We start from the raw sequence: 18472 nt of genomic DNA, 5'->3' as shown, positions 1-18472 counted from the left end.
GCACCTGAAGGCAGAATATTTACATTCAATCTTACAGCATATTCTAACAACACATTTTCCTAACACAACAGGAAAACTGCGGTTCTTATATAACACGGAGCAAACAATGTTCATTACAGCAATACGGATTCAAAGTGAACGAGATGATAACCACTTAATTTCTTCCAACAGCATGCTTCTTTAAAAGAAGAAAGGTATTATCTCTGAATATTTACAACTTTTAGCTATATTAAAATCCCTTTTTAAAGCAATCCTGAGGTTATTTTGGGAAGTACCTCATAATTTTCAGCCACAGTTAAATGGCGAGAACGACACCTGAGCTGGTAGATGCCTCTCTGAACTTCTGCACCACTATGATGAGAAGACATTTGACCCCAACGGATACAGCTTGCATGACGATTCTTCTATGGAATCAAGCTTCAAACTAGTAATTGTCCGATGCCGAAGCCGAGACCTTACCATGATGCTACTGTGGCCGTGACTCTGATTCTTAGCAGGTTTGAATCACTGGGATTCAGTTCGAATAACCTTTTTTAAGATAAGACAACTACTTATCCTCCCCGCCCTTACAAAAATGTTTTGTATTCTTAAAGGATTAGAAATACAAAAGGTGTTCTGTTTAGCAGGTGAGCATTTAGGTGATTTGTCCGAAGAAATTAGTTTGACTCACCTTTCTCAGAGTTCTAATGACTCAATCTAAACAACGGTGTTCAATCAATTACATTTAATGCAGTAAAAAATTGTGTATTTATATATGGGTGATCTTAATATTTGATTGAATGGGCTCTTTGGGCGGTTCAATTTTGAAAGATTTTATGAAATGCGAAATGATATATGGCATTTAAAAATTGCCAACAAAAGTTCTAAGAATCTTCAAAATCTTGGTAAAACATTAGCATTCGATACATTTTATTATTCACCGAGCCTATCTCCCCCAACATATGCATATATTGTCTTGCATCCTTCAGAATCTGTTGAGGTATTCAGGAAATCTTCCATGTCCTGATATAATTTGCACTAGCATCGGGTAAAATAGTCTTTTATTATAATTTTCAATTCCGGTATGAATTAATTTGTTACACGTTCTTTGCACGACATTACCCATCTATTCTGCCACTGCATAGTCATCTCTCTTCTAACTTCCTTCCTAAACATTTGGAAAGATTTCGGGACTACAATATCTATTTGGCCATTCTGTGCAGCCTTTTTTGCATATTCATCTGCTCTCTCATTTCCTCAAATTCTAGTGTGAGCCTTAATAAATTTTAATCTAATCCATTTGGTCTTTTTAGCCTTTCTTTCTTTTAGGAAAATTAAAGTTCTCTTTAATTTTCCAAATTTCTCTATTTTTGGTTTCATGGATTCTACTGTCTGAAGAACTGACACAAAGTCTCAGAAAATAGAGCATCTATGCCAAACCTCCAGCCCCTCACAATAATCAACTGCCATTTTTATTGCTAAAACTGCAGCTAGGCAATTTGTAGCATGATTAGAAATACGAACCTGTTTTAGAAAGAATATACTGGGGAAAGGAAGGAATTAGAAGAAATAATCCTCTATGTCGAATCATCGTAGAATAATAATGTTTTATCCTCTATTCCTCAATCTTCATGTTTAAAAATTTGCTCCTAATTACAACAAATGATAACCTGAACAAAAAACATAACATCTCTGCCACATCTGCATTTATAAAAGCAGTAATTAAAACAATGAGAAATAATGTTACTAAATTTGCTTGAATATATTCCGAAACATTTGGAGAAAAATATAGCAGAAAAACATGTTTAATGGACTGCCCTATAAAACACTATCCATTATTTAAATCACATATGTCGCTTGTGATAATAGGCCAGCCTGTAAGGACTATATTAAAACTTCAGAAAAAAATTCGAATAATTTTAGTCGTTATTCGAAAACCCAATTGAATTGCTATACAAATAAAACCTTCAAACGACGCAATATCTATGCTATGAAATTTTTATTTTGCTTTTGAATAAAACAGACCTTTATTTTATCAAATACACAGATCTCTGACACTGCAATTTCTTTTTAACAAGAGGATAAATTATATTCAATTTTTCTATTGGACTGGGAATACAAACAATTGCTCTCTGTATTCTTTCCATAATTCTAGTTTTAAGAAAATGCAACCTGACAATATAAAAAAAATCCTTATTTAATTAATTCTTTTATTTGGAAATATAAACGGTAACTCACTATATAATGCTTGCAATTTACATAAAAAAAGGAAATCTGGCAAAAAACAACCTAACAATGTCAACAATTTAAAATTCTCAGTAGATCGTTTTTCTATTTGACTAAAAACAAAACAAACATAAGATAATTCTAGAGAAAATAAATAACAAACATAATTTGAAATGAGCATATGAAATTTTACAATACAGAAACAACTAAAATCTATAAACCTCGAAATAAAGATTAATTTTAATAATTTTTTTTAATTCTCACATTTTCGGAATTCTAAATATAAAATCTGCTAGAAATTCTATTATTTCTTATCAAACAATGATCAATTGAAAAGCTCAAAAGTTGCTTTCCATTTTATACAATAAAACTTCAGAAAATTAAATACACCACCACAATATTTCATACAATTATCTACCGACTCTGACTTTTGAAAATACAGCCAGATCGATTTCATACAGCGCGATGATGGACAAGACCATTATCCGACGGATGTAACATTGAACCAACGTCGAATAGAATACAATCTATCATAATGAACTCGCATAAAGAACCTGAAAAGACATTTTATATGGCGGTACTATTGACCAAGTAGAAAGAAGGCCATTCTAATGCTGCTATCCTTTAAAGAGGAAAACATTCGTCATCATAAAATTGTCATTAAATTAACCGAAGCTAAAGACTTCGTCGTCGAAATCACCTGGACATTAGAACGGGTTGTCATGAAGTCCGAATTCGTGAAGATTTTAACCTGTTAACTATTTGTAACGAGTATACTCGTCTTGGAAAAAGTACATTTTGTTTTATGACGAGTTTATTCGTCGAGTAATAAGTAAGACAATTTGCAGTTTTTAGGACAATTTTAGTAAAAACTCAAACATATTCGCAAATTTTAAGATGTTTATAGTATTTTCGAGGCCAAGTCGAAATCAAAGGACCAAATAAAATATTACCATGTTTTGCTCAATACCATTCTCTAACAGCAAATTAAAATAATAAATATTTTTTTTTTTGTTTTTTTTCGTTCCTGTGCAAAAAATGTATGTTAAGTTAAATAAATGTGATTAATGAAATAAAAATTAATGTCATTTCATTACAACATAATTTCATATTATATAAACTCTGTGCTTGACGAGTATGCTCGCCATCGCTAAATTCTTGCGACACAATTTAGATGCGCATTTTCCAAAGAAGTCGAAACAGTAACTGGTTAATTTTATTTGTCTGAATGAACAATGCGAAAATAGATGTTTAAATTTATGTTAAACAAATGATGTTTTTAGCCTAAATATAAAGCGATTGAATAATTTTTTAAAGATATGCAAACGTTTTTGAAAGGTGCTTTTTGAAGTATTTATTATGTGTCATTCACAAGACTTCAATATCTATAAAATAAAAACATCAGTTAAGAGCTAAAAGCATTTCGAAATTTGAAAGGTATGTATTTTTTTTCCAATTAAAACGAACTATAAAGCAAAAAATTACTAATTCAGAAATTTATCAAATGATTTGTTCAAAATATTCTACAGATAACTTAAATATATTACATAATATCTAGACAAAAAAAAAAGTAAACTGGTTTTTTTTCTCTTAAATCTTTAAATACTAGGTTTCAACTGATAAGTAATTTGAAGCGTTCAAGTATTTTTAAATTTCGAATGAAGTATTAAAACAACTATAAAAATATTTTTAAACGCAGATTGACAATTCTGTAGTTTAGAAACTGTATAACATTGTAATAGCATTGTAATAACATTATATCAAAATGGGACAAAATATAGGCATTAGATTTTCATTTATGATTCTTTTCGTAATATTATACCAATATTTGAATTTGAGAAAATAGCATTTAATGATGTAAAATGGCATTAAAACTTATGTTCTTCAAAGTTATATATAGAAACAAATAGAAACAAAATATAGAAATATAGAAACAAAATTCATTCGGTTTTATAAAGAACATCATTCAAAAATTAAGAATATCGAATAAATAAATATCCGATATTTTCTTTAAAAATCAAATTTTCAACAACTTAATACAATATCAAAAAAGTTAATTGCTATATGAAATGGATATTTATTAACGGAAAAAATGTAATTTTAAGTAAAATTTTTACAAATATACTAAATAAAGAATTATGCATAAAACAATTTTAAGATTAATACAAATTCTCCACATTTTGATTTTTTTTTAAATAATGTACTCCAGTATCATTATACCCAAAATTGAGTGACAAATGTTTGATTTTCCCCTTCCATCCACGTACGCTGATAAGATTCCTTTAGACAAATGTTAAATTAAAAAGCTATACATATTATTTAATAATTCTCAATTAGATGCTAATTATCGATTATGAATTTTAATAGCAAAAAAAGTTTGAGTTTCAAGAACATTGCATTGAAATTTATACTTACACTTTCTACATTTTAGTAAATTTGTTATTTTCCAAAGATGAAGGCACATACCTGAACGATTTTTAAGCCATTTTAATATTAATTTATACAAATTATCATCTATAGGTTGCATTATTTAATTAAAACATTTTCCCTCCGTTTATTACAATACTTTTACCCTCTCATTACAATTCCGATCCAATCCGTACGTGCAAGCTCTATACTGGTAGGCCAGTTTCAGTTTTAAACAACGGAAGCAGGATATAAAGCGAAGACATCATCGGTGATAACTCGCTTTACAACCTGCAACACTCCTGTACATTTTGATGGATGTGATTAAAACGAATTCGCATCCAAGAAAACGAGTACACAAATGTATCAACGCACGTAATAAATAATGGAATAAATGAACATTTATATAAATCCGTATATTTTTAGTTCATAAATTTTTTAGAAGGAAAAAATTCAGTAATTTCAACAGTATTGAAGTTAGTATGTTTAGTTCCAACAATACCGAAAATAATTGTATAAATATTTTTTTTAAATAATTGTATTGCACATAACGTTACAACGTGTTTTATTAAAAAGAAACAGCCTTTCATTTTGGCATAACTTTTTACACATGAAGTATAGCTAACAATGATTCAAAATTTAAATAAAATGGTTTTCTACATTCCTAATGAATTGAAACATGGAATAAACTTGGCGAAATACCATACCCAGACTGATTTACAATAATGTTTTAAAGAATTATGTAACAATTTTAAGATTATATTTAACAAATTTAAAAATTAATCCAATAACACATAGCTTTAGATATTTTACACCTTCAAAATCTATGCATCTGAACCGAAAATGTGCAGGTTAAATGACATAGGATACAATCATTCAATTTATTCAGAAATAAAATATTTATTTTATGTTAAGTAGCAACATGCATATATGCGTAAATAAAAAAAATCACAACAAAATTGGATGCAATATCAAAATGAAATGAACTAATCAAATGTAACGAATCTTTAAAAAAAAGGCTTTTGCAATCTTTACACATCTTTATAAACGCGGTTTTCATATAACACGATATTAAAATTCCGTCAGCTTTGCTGCAACAAGCCACTTTTCACAAATATGCAATACGATTCGTGAAATTTGGATTTCTTCCCATTGTAGAAATTTTTCCATCCTATTGCTCTAATTCTATGAAACATTAGTTTCGTTCAACATATTCCATTTATTATTATTAGGCCATTTTAATATCTTCTAGCTGTCCTTTTAGACGGTACAAACCAGAGAACCCTCCCCCTTTTAAAAAAGACGCTTCGAAACCAAAATTTTTTTTCGATTTAGCAAAACACTTAACTTTCCAAAAAGTTGATTACTGTATATAGTGCTAAAAAATCTGAATTGAAATTTAAAAACAAAGTGTTAAAAATATGCCCAAATGATGGTTTCTTAATACTATCTAAATATTTAATTATAAGATCGGGCCTTATTTAAATTATAATCAAATTTTTAGAATTATAAATTAACAATTTTGAATGACAAGTTTTAAATTACTATAATATTGTTCCAAAATTAATTTGCACAAAATTGATTTAAAATTGAATAATTTGGTTTGCACAGCTTTTATAATTAAATAAATTTCGAAATATTACCAAAAAATAGTTTCGAGTCTTTTTAAATTTGCGAAGAACCCAGAAATCTCCCATTTAATTATCCCCCCTCCCCCGATTCCGGTAAAGCAAGGGGCGAAGTAACCGTGTTATAAAATTGTTGAATGCTTCACAAAATTGCGATTCAATTAGCCAATACTCAAGAGTTAGACATCTGCTCATCTGAGCGTGTTAGCCATCTGCCTCGAATTCGTCTGGAATTTAATATTTTGATTCGCCTGATTAAACACCACATTTCGCGAACGCGGAAATAAATTCAGATCACTTGGGCAAATAAATTCCCGCCTTTTCTATACTAGGAGATGTTCCGCACATAAACATTGCGGATCGAAGAGCCTTTTACGATTTGGAGTAGGAAATACGAAGATATTGCAGATTTTTTACGATATGGGATTTTAGAAGGGAAGAAGATTTTTTTTATTATTCAAGAAAAATTTTAGAATGTGTCGTCTGCATCTGAAAAGCGAGGAATTTAATTTCGTAGAACGTAAATTTTATTGAGAAACCTGCAGCAATAGCTTGAATATCGAATATTTATTTCATAGATTTCCAAAAATTATTTCTTCCAAAATTATAAATAAATTAGAAAAATATTTCAATAAAATTGTGAACACCGAGAAAAACATTTTTGTGTATTAAGCGAAAAAATTCTAAAACAAGTTTCAAAAAATAAAATTAATACCATTTTTTAAAAATTAGAAAAACTGTTAGTAATTTCTAGATTCTGTATCAACTGTTTATTAGCTTAAAATTATTTATCAATTTTTGACACATAATTACAAAATAAAGTGCGCGTACAATTTAATATAATTAATAACTATTTGTTTTAATAGCATAAAAAAACTAACGAAATTTTTAAAATTAATACTGTTTTATAAACCGGCAATGTTTTGACTTACTTTTTCTATAAAATTAATTCTTATAATAATTAAAAATTTGCTTTTTCAGATTAAAGACAGCTTGGTAAACAAGGATATAAGTAATTAAAAACTAAATGAATTCGTTCATTATTTCTAGAAACAAAAAGACAAAAAAATGCAAGATTATATAAATTATAATTGTTTGGACTGTAATATTTTCTGAGGTAATAAAAATTTGAACTAAGTAAAATGCAATTCAAATTTTATAGTAAAGAATCTAATACATTATAAAAATAAAATGTGTAACATATTAAGGAAATATAAAATAAGCAGAAATATTTTATATTGTCTTCCGCATTTATAACTCGAATGTTTTAACAAATTTCGATTTATTGCGCTTCAAAACAACTTCCAGTTATATTAAAATAAAGAGTTTATAAACTCTAATTTTAAACTTAAATCGTATATAACTTCAGCAAAGAGTTTATTATTAGTTTTAAATAAAATCTTGGTTAAAAACAAAGCATACAATTAAACGTGAATTTTTATTTTTATCGATGATATGTAATGAAATTAAATTATTTTTCTAAAACATCAACATATATAAAATTTTCTAAGTTCACAATCTTATCACGGTAAAATAAAATAAAAAGAACTTACCACGGAATCGAAGAAAACTTTAAATATTTTACGTATCCTCTGGCTTTAATAAAGGGCGTTACAGTCTGTTTATTTCGTTAAATAAACTGAACCACCGGTTACGAATGTCATAACTTTAAAATACTTTATCTTCAATCATTCTCATTAAAAAATCAGATGAAGTTCTTTCTAAAGTGACACTTGCTCTTTGAGCCCCAAATTTGTTTACGTCCAGACAGCAGACAATTTGGCGAGGAATTACGGAAAAGAGGTTGAAATAAGGTTCCATGATATGTCTTCATACAGCGAATTGCATATCATCTGTCCGATAGAAACCATGTTACGATGAGAGTAACATCTTTCTCCGGTGAAAATTTCGCACCGGTTTGCTTTCTTCACTTTCAGACTTATAATAATTCCTCACTTAACCAGCGCCATCTCTTGCGATTTTTTCCAACTATACGCGTAAATGAGACGATTTAGCAACCTATTCGCGTTATTTTGCGACGTTGATGGAATACTAAACGGTTTCTTTCGTTGAATATACGAGGAGGGGAAAAAATCAAAAGAAGTAAAATTCCTAAAGAATTGAGCTATTTGTATCTAATTATTATTCTATGGAAGAGTTTTTAATGTAGGTAATTTCTGAAATAAAAAGAAACATAAATAAATAAAACTGACTAATTTAATTCAGACTCATAGAATCTTATAATAAAAAAATTAAATATAAAACTAAAGTCGGCATATAAAAACGATAAACACTTTTACGGAAATAGAAGCAATTTATTTACCTTTAAAAGTAATTAAAATAAATTTGATTATTGCAAACTACGTCTTCGTGGAATTTTGGTTATTAAATTAATGTTAATGCAAGAAAAATGCAGTAAAAAATTAAATATAAATAATTTTCTTAAAAACATGAAAAATATTAGCATTAAACACTGTCAGTTATTAAAAAAAAAAACTGGCAGCGAAATTGAAATTTGATTCTTTAACAGACTATATTTTCAGCCTGAAATCTACATCCCTTAAAAGAAAGTAAATGAAAATAAACAGTACTTCTAAAAATTTATTAAGTTACACATAAACGAAATCTACTACTAATAAAGATGATTGTATGTATGCATATTTGAGCTTTACATGTCAGATCGTTTGACTTAGTTTGAGCTACCAAATTTGGTACAAATGTACTTTGGTGGAAGGAAATGTGTATCCAGGAGATATTTTTTTTAAATTTAAATTAGAATTTTCTAGTGCATATATATATCAGAAAGTGAAAATCAGATTTTCAGAGAGATTTTCTTTTTTTTAAATTTTAATTAATAAAGAACGTGAGTTGTTGGCGTTACAAATATACTTTGGTGGAAGGGACTGTGTATCTAGAAGAAATTTTTTAAATTTTAAATTAGAGTTTTCTAGCGCATATATATATCGGAAAGTAAAAATAAAATTTTCAGAGATATTTTTTTTTGAAATTTAAATTAATAAAGAATGTGAAACACTGACATTTTTCCGAAATAACTTTTTAATTTATAACTGTATGGAGACAGCTTTATAATATTTTTAATTTGAAAATTCGTCGTTTTAACTATGTCAGCTAAATTATTATGCAACTTTCCCTAAAATTAAAAAAAAAATGCTTAAAACATCTTTTACTGTCTTTTTTTTTCTTCCAATAATAGCTACCATTGATATAGAATTTGTTTATTGTTTCATCAAAAAACTTCCATTGACGAAATCTAAAGAAGAGAGAATCCACTTATTAGTTAATCAAGATTTTAGAAAAAAAATATTTCCGAAAAAGACGATGAGAAGTTAAATTACTCAGACGCTTAAATTTGTAATGACGCTTTGATCGCATGGAACCCCACTCCATTAAAATAAGCATAATAATAGGTATTTCTTAATAAACAAATATGTGTACGGCTTTAACAGAAAGCGATTTTAATATCTCTCAATATGTGATAGTTTAAAAAAACCCACTCTGTTGAGAGAATTGTGTATAAAAGCTATAAAGAAAATTAAATATAACTATATTCCTAGCTTATCAGCTGATACCAAAAGCTAGTATATTTATTTACTAGCTGACTTTGACGACCTGCAGCTCGGCAGGAATACTAAATAGTTTTAATTTGAAATAGATCACTCATAGCTAACTTTCATTTTGTTCATGATTTCCTCACAAAACTACTTTTAAACATAAATTAGAGCCGTGTTTTTTAAATAGCTTCACACATGTTGTATTTATTGTGTAAAGAAACCTTCCAAATAAGTCAAGTCCCGTGACCCAATGCATCATTAAAAATGAAACTTTTCGATTTATGTATCTACTTATTTTCGCGGTATTGTAGCTTCAATTTCGCATTCCTTCAGATTTTAAACGTGATTTTTCTTCCCTTGTTATTAACATTAAAGAAAATCACAAAGCCAAATATTTCATGAAATTATGCAAAATAGTTTTAATTTTACTGCAACAATATAATTTATTGTTAAAAACCAAAGCAAAAAATTGTTCATAAAAATTCATAAAAAAATTATAGAACTAAATAAATTGGTATAATTAAAAAGATAATTTTTATATATATTTTAAAAAGGAATACAAATCATTTTTGCACAGTTATATTTTCGGATGTTATAGCGGTAAAAAGCCAAAATCTTGTTTAATTTTAATTAATTAAAATTTCAAAGAAAATCGTCCCAAATGAACACTTACGCCTTCCAGGTATATTCATACCAAATTTGGTATCTCTAGGTCAAACATCTGGCCTCACACAGAATTTTACACACACTTATTCCTTTTTAATATTACTACAGAAGTTAACAACATTATGAGTAACAATGCCTAGTGTCCATTTGCATAGTAAATATCTGACTAAGAATTCGATTCCCAGTTCCGCTATAGATCCGGTATATTCTATTAAGGCTAAATATGCTTGATGTAACCACAAAAAGCTATGATCTAAACACTGCAATAGCATAGTTGTAAAATATGGTTGGATCCTAAGGACCACCACCTGCCACGGTACAATCCCTCCAGTAGGAGGCATGTTCCATCATTGATAAGGAATATTCACCTACGCCATATCTGTACCCAGAAGGGAGATGAGAACCAATCACCATTTTTCAGGTGACACCGGGGGAGGGGAATATACACTAGCTTTTCAAAATTTTGTGAGGTGAAATGAAGATATGCGACATCAACTGGAAGCCACTTCAGAAATTGCCTTTTGTTGCCAGCAAACGATCTTTTTATATGAGAAATGCCATTAAGGAGCAAATCAGCTTTATGTGGATGTTTATTAAGAATCCGTGCAGTAGGAGAATTCTCCCCTCGACTTTCAAGGGCAGTAGTATAAAATGACACATTCTGTTCCTTTATCCTTCAAAGAGTACACTTTTCGGGATTCATCACAATAGAAGTTGATGAATCGAATTAGCGTTAAAAGTATTAAAAAGTGTATCAGATTTTTTATTGCTTTAAATTATTGAATTGGTCATCTAACACATATCACTATATTAGGTTTTCGGATATTGGATCGAACAAGGGGAAAAATGGAAGGGAAGTTAAAACATCGGTTTTTCGATTTCGAATAAAAGACTATTAATCCTGGTTAAATTTCTATAGAAAATATCGAAAGGCATTAAAAGTATCCATAAAATTATTTGTTTTAAGGATTAAAATAGCTTAATTAGGGCAGCAGTTAAATAAAAAAGAAGTTAATTACGAAAAAAATATTTTAAATTTATTTTTAATATAATAAACAATTTTTTTTTAGATATTTAAAAAACGAATTTAAAATGGATCATCCAGTGTATGAAAATATTTATTTAAAAATTTTTTTCACGAAAGCGTTAATGGAAATGACTTCATATGGTTTGTTCAGTCACATAGTCAATAAAAATATCAAAATGAGTAAAAAAAAAATTGTGACAGAATTATTGTAGCTTTAAGTTGTTGAATTGATTATCCAAATCGATGCATTCTACAATGCACCCAAATATCGGATCGGGTGGACGGGAGGGGAGAGAGAGAAGGTAAAGTTAAAATATCGGTTTTTCGATTTCAAATAAAAGCCTATTAATCCGAGGTCAAACAGGAAAGGTTTAGGAGTTACAAATATCAATTAATTGAGTCTACGAAAATTGAGATAGCTTAATTATAAGTCAGCTATAAATTTAAAAAAAGTTATATTTTTAAAATTTGGACAAGATTACATTTAATTTTGAAGTCAAATTGCAAAATGATTGTATACTTTTTGTCAATTTTGTATTCTAGAAAATAAATGAATGAAGCTAATGTTCGTTAATTGTTCGATAGAAGATTCAAAAAATTTCATGATTCATACAAATATTGGAAATTTGAAAATGTTCAGGATGATTTTAGAAAAACGTAAATATATTTATGATTATTTTTATAAAATAAATAGAAAAAAACACTTATAAAACAAAAATTATAGTAGTTAAAGTGGCCTAAAAATCCTATATATGTTTTATAAAATGATTTATTCAAAATATTTTAGATAATTTAAGAAATATTTTACCTATAACCGAAGAAATAAACTGCAACTTTATCCGATCTTTAAATATTGAGGTTTGTCTAATAAATAACATGGAATTTCCTATTTTTTTCATTGTAACAAAGTAAAACATTTGCAAAATATTTCTAGATGAATAGTTAGTTTATTCTGTAATTAAGGAACTGCAGAACATAATGAAAAACTATTTCATCAAATCTGATCAAAAACTAGCCATGTAATTTTAGTTTATGATCTTTTGCGTAAGAATTGTTTTCAGCAAATTATAATTTAAAGTACGAAATCGTATTTAAACATGAATTATATAAATGTAAAAACCAATACTTCTTCCCAAAGAATTAACTTGAAAGCCTAATTCGGACGGTTTTGTAAAAAAAATTAAAAAAAATTTTTTTTTAAAGAAAAACAGTTTTTTTAAAATCGTCTTTTTAACTTTGTCACCCACCTTAAAAAACAGTCAAAAATAAAAAATTCATTTAAATTTCATCATCAGAACTAACATGACTCTTAAATTTGATTTAGGGACTTTAAATAAGATCAATTTAAAAATTTATCCTCTTTTACTCTCACACAAAAAAAAATATAAAGAGAAAGAAAGAAGGAGAGGGGAATGTGAAAAAAGAACTATAAAAAGAATCCGCATTTCACAAAAAAGTATTGCGTTTCATTTCTTTCTCTGATTAAACAGTTAAAAAAAAAAAGTATCTTCAACGAAAATTTTAAACGAATTCTTTTCGTAAATCAGTCAGGGACAAAGTTACTTTTTACAAAACTGAAGAGCTTTTTAAACACGGGTAACGTTTTATCTTAACAGGTAAATGGGTTGTGTGAACTACTCTTCAAAAAACTACTTTTGTTTTATGGTTTCGCTTTAGAAAATGCGGTTTCTTAAAGGAAAGAGGCATTTTTCTTTCCGCATGTACTTTTATCTTCTCCAGTTTCATTTTTTGTAATGTAATTTTAATTTTTTCGAATACGAATTACTGCATTCGTCAAAAAAATAAAAATTCGATCCCAAGCTTTTAACGAAAATCTCAAAGTTTCAAACTTCACTAAATTCGAAGACATATTTTTGGATTTATGTCTGTTTGCCTATGATCAGATTAAGATGACTTCAAACTTTCTGGAGCTAGATGGATAGCATTTAGCATATGACTTTTCATCAAATTCGAGCTCAAGATCGAAGAAAAACTCCATTTTCAGACCTCAATGAATCCGAAAACCTGTTTTTGTATTTTTGTCTATCTGTCAATGATCAAACTAAGATGACTCCACACTTTCTGGAATTGGTGGTTGGCATTTAGCATATGACTTTGCATCAAATTCGAGGTCAAGATTTTGACAAACAGCTTCATGCTTCAGCTCTCACTGAGTCCGAAAACATATTTTTGAATTTACGTCTACCTAAGAGTGCATAACTTCAAACCGCTTGGAGCTAGATGGATGAAATATTGCATATGACTTTGCTCCAAATTCGAGGTTACACTTTTGACAAAAATGTCAATGTTTCAGATCTAATTGAGTTCAAAAATATATGGTTGGATTTATGTCTGTCTTAAGATAACTCGAAACCTCCTGAAGCTAGATGAATGAAATTTGCTATAGTACTTTTCATCTAATTCGAAATCCAAAATTTTGACAAAAAACTTCAGATTTCAGACCTCTCTGAATCCTAAAACATATTTTTGAACTCATGCCTGCCTGCCTGCCTAAGAGTGCGATACCTCTAGACCGTTTAGAGCTAGGTGTATGAAATTTAGCATGTGACTTTGCACCAAATTCGAGCTTAAGATTTTAACAAAAATATCAGCGTTTGACTTCGCTGAGTGCGAAAACATATTTTTTGATTTATGTCTGTCTGTCTATGAGCACGATAACTCCAAACCTAACGGATCTAGATGGATGAAAATTAGTATATAATTTGTCACCAAATTTATAGAATTCGATAAAAACTAAACAAACCTGACAAAAGAAAGTCCGCTTATCTGCCTGTATGTATATGAATTGGATAATTGAAAAATACAAAGAGCTGCAAATATGAAATTTGGTAATTTTTTTTTTAAATCTGAATAATAAATTTACGTCAAATTCTGAACTAAATATGTCGAGGGGTTAACTGTCTATCGGTCTGTACATTCGCATACTTATAAGACAATAATTCAAAAAGAAAATGAATTAGAGAAACGAACTTCGACAAAGGTTTTACTGTCTGTAGGTACAGATGCATGCATGTATACGTGATATCTTAAACGGACAATGACGTGGATAAAAGAAATTTGATATGTGATCTTTTTTTCCCCCTAAAATTGTAGTTCTATGTGAAATTTTCGTTTAAATCTGACTAAAAAAAAGGTGCCCGAACTGCATATCAGCTTTTATTCTCTATATTATTAAGCATTAAACGATAAAGTTCGTGAATCTGAAAATAAAAATCTGAGCACTCTTGGTGTTCATAGCCCTGCCCAAGATCCACAAATTTTATGCTGCTTTAACTAACACCGTTTTTGGAAATATGTGAAACAGTTTCATTGAGACATTTTCTGTTGATTTGAATTTAATATTTTCTTTTCCATTTCATTGTAAAAGAAAATTATACATTTCTTTGTAAAAAAGATAAATACTTGGATTCAGAGTGATTTAAATTCTATAATTTCCTAAAATAATTATAAATAAAGATTTACAATCAAAAATATTACTATTTGCAAAAATATAACTATAAAATAATGCTATAAATAAAATTATGTAATTAAAAATAATTGATATTAAGAAATGGCATTTAAATTTTTGGGTAACTGAAGTGGCAAATTTTTTTTCAGTAAAATTTGTTATTTTATATTTTTTTTCCTTCGTCTAGGATAGTAATAGGAAGAAAAAAGAATGAAATTTGTAATTTATGTTTAGTTTGTAAACAATGAATATATCAAACAAAATAGTTAGGGATAAATTGTAATTGTAATTACAAAAGAACAGCATCAAAAAATAACGTAAGTGAAGCCAGTCAAAAAAAGAGCAATGCTTATGGGAGCCAGATGAATATCAAAGCTTTCAATATTTCTTTAGTAATGGCATTCTTATTATATAAATAAAGTTTCAAATTGGGATTCCTCTCTTATCGTTGTCCAACAAGTATTTCCTAAACTCTAAATAAAAAAATACATATTTCCAGTTAGAAAAATTCTTTAACAGAAGTAAAGAAAAAAGATTATGACTTTTTTTAATCAATATGTGTATTCTGTACAAATTACGAAATATAAATTGTTATGTTGTTTTCCGAAACTATCAGTCATAATAAAATGTTTTTGAAACACTAATATTTTAAACAAAAAAAGTACATTTTTTTTAGAATCAAAATCGACCAAGTTATGAAACATTGAAAAACAAACATTTGTAGCATATACAACCAAGTTATGAAACAACAAGTTACGAAATTTTAACAGCTGAAATTCGTAGCCTTGAGGACCTCATTAAGGATTTATATAAACTATGTATTAATATGTTATCAGATTTAAATTTCTTTCATTTATTTGATAAGAAAAAATAGTAATTACTGTTTCGAAAATGCATATAATATGTAATTCCTTACTTAAAAAAGATTTAATATGCCTTTTATATAAATATATAAAGTATATTTCTTAAGTATACAAAATATGCAGCTAATTATATATTTTTTAGTAATTTTATTCCTCCCTTTATAGAGCATAATAGCCGGATAGTATCCAAAATATTTAGAAGTTTTTAATGCGATGTTTGTTTGTTTTTTTACTAATAATAATAAGAGTGAATGTATGTGAAGCCATGACTTTATGTACTACTCTAAGGGTCATATTATTTCATCTAAAGCTATCAAATTTAAAATAGATATGCTCTGAAGATAAAAATGTCCCCTTAAAAACTATTTTTATTAAAAAATGTCATTTAAAAATTTTAAATAATTAAAAATTAAGTGAGATTTTGGCATTTTTCTGCGATAATTCCTGAAAAAAGTTATGCACAAAATTGATTTTTGCATCATTTAAAAAAAAAAATCTTAATGATACCAGTTTATGCGTCGCGCAAATGTTTTTAGAGATTTGCCAATTTTTAAATACACTTTATACATAATTTTCAACAATAGACCTTTTTGATAAATTGAAGCTGAAACAGTTTTCATTATTCCGTTAAATACTTAAAAATAAGTTTTTCTTCCTTTTTTTGAGAGCTAAAGGAGAATGATTTTAAACAAATGCAGTTTATATGAAGAATAAAAATGGGAATTTGTAATATCGAGAGTCAGAAGCTATATTATTCGGACAGTTAAGATTTTAAATACTCTATGATGCCACAACCTTATGACAACATATATTTAAAAACTCATTCTATTTAATTAAGTAAAGTATTAGCAATTATTATATTGATTATTATTAGCAATTATTATATTGATTATATTATTAATTAAGTAAGGTATTTAATCATGCTAATAGTAAGGTTCATTTACATAACAAATAGAACAGATGTAAGGCTATTAAAATATCATGGTTTTGATATATGCTACAATTTGAGGCTTAAAAATAATTTCTTGTGTAAATTATGAGTATTAAATCATGTATTAAGTGATTTAAATCAAAGCAAACATAACCATTACTCCTGGCAAGCCAGCTGGTCGTCAAAGGAGTCTAAAAAATAATAATTAAAAACACAGTTTTTTTCCGAGTATCAAAATTTTTATGAAATCAGGAATGATAAATATACTCGGTGATTGTTCAAGCAAAAAATGATTGCTGCAAACATAATTAATAATGGTTTCAAACTGCTTCGTGAAAGGCATTTTTCAAAAAGTAAAATGTTGCAGAGATGCTGGTTGGGTGGGAAATTCTATTCCAGTGAGACGCTTCACTGACTCCATTTTATGCATACCTGATGAAGATGTTCTGGGTTCCCTTTGTTATTTTGAAGATACTTTACGAAAAGTATATATGCATGGCAAAGAAGTCTAGTCAGTATTTTCTTTATGTCATATTTAGGCTTATACTAGTTGATATACCCAATGCTATTCAGAATCAAAATATTTTCATATCTAATATTTTTAATGTAAAATCTAATTGCGTATAAAATAATGTGATACGCAACATTGAATCGTCTGAATAATTTTTAAATAAAATGAGAATGTTAACTGAATCAAACGATTTTTAAAAACGGCTGAAAGCTGATTTTAATTAAGTTGTTAAACATTTCTTTTATAAATACTTCAAATTCTGATCAAAAACTCTGAAAGAGAATTTTAATGAACTATTTCGGACAAAAATTAAATATTTAATTTTTTAGAAGTAAAATATGAAAATAAACAAAATCAGTGGTTATTCTTGAAATAAGTAATTAATCGTCTGCTTTTAAACTTTTCTTTTAGTTTTATTCCAAAATTTTGCTTATAGATTTTTATTTTTCAAAAATATAAAATAAAAATATTACTGCAAATAGGATATGAAATTAATTTTGAAAAGTTTATTATTATGAAAAAAATTAATTGAATGGAAATGAAATTTGTGTCATTGAAAGGCTAATTTTTAAAACTTTAATAAGGGCATAAAATAGTTTTTGTTATATGTAAATGTAAACAGCATTATACATTATCTTAAAATCTTTATAGGCCCAAATATTTTATTTCACAAAACTTAGAATAAACTTTTTAAAACAAACGCGTTTAAAATTCTAAGTTTTTCCAACTTACTTATTTATTTTATTAATTTTTTATTATGCTTTTTTATTACTTCATTTAAAACAGAGGTAAAGATGACAGAATATTATAATGACAATAATTTTTTATTCTAATTAAATAAATTTTATAATTATTTTAAAACCAATAAAAGACATTGCCAAAAATATACAAAAATAGAAAATAGAAATATGAAAAAAAAAAAAAAAAACATACATCGAGAAGTGTCAAGTCTTGTTGTTGGCTGGAAATGAAATATTTATAAATTTCTTTATCTCAAGATTTTCTGCATATATTTAGTTATTAAATTCCGAAAAATTTATAAAAAGTTGAAGAAAAAATTACATGGAAATAAAATAGGCTATAATGGAAAGATAAAATTTTGAATTTTAAAATGATATAAAAATATTTCTTGGAAATAGTTTATTCTGAAGTTCTTGCTAAAACAAGGCAAAATTTCAATTAGTTTATATCTAA

General features: G+C 27.6%; 1 protein-coding gene across 1 annotated transcript in view; it reads right to left on the bottom strand.

Annotated features, from left to right (window-relative positions):
- The window catches only part of LOC129957483 (ADAMTS-like protein 5), a 314328-nt gene extending 306186 nt beyond the window's left edge, over positions 1-8142 (bottom strand). The window contains exon 1 of the mRNA XM_056069826.1: positions 7793-8142. The gene's annotated coding sequence lies outside the window, so the exon portion shown is untranslated. The remainder of the gene's footprint in view (positions 1-7792) is intronic.
- Between the last annotated feature and the right edge of the window lie 10330 nt (positions 8143-18472).

Source organism: Argiope bruennichi, chromosome 2 (genome assembly GCF_947563725.1).
Source record: "Argiope bruennichi chromosome 2, qqArgBrue1.1, whole genome shotgun sequence".
NCBI lineage: Eukaryota > Metazoa > Arthropoda > Arachnida > Araneae > Araneidae > Argiope > Argiope bruennichi.
This window is presented reverse-complemented; position numbering and strand designations above follow the sequence as displayed.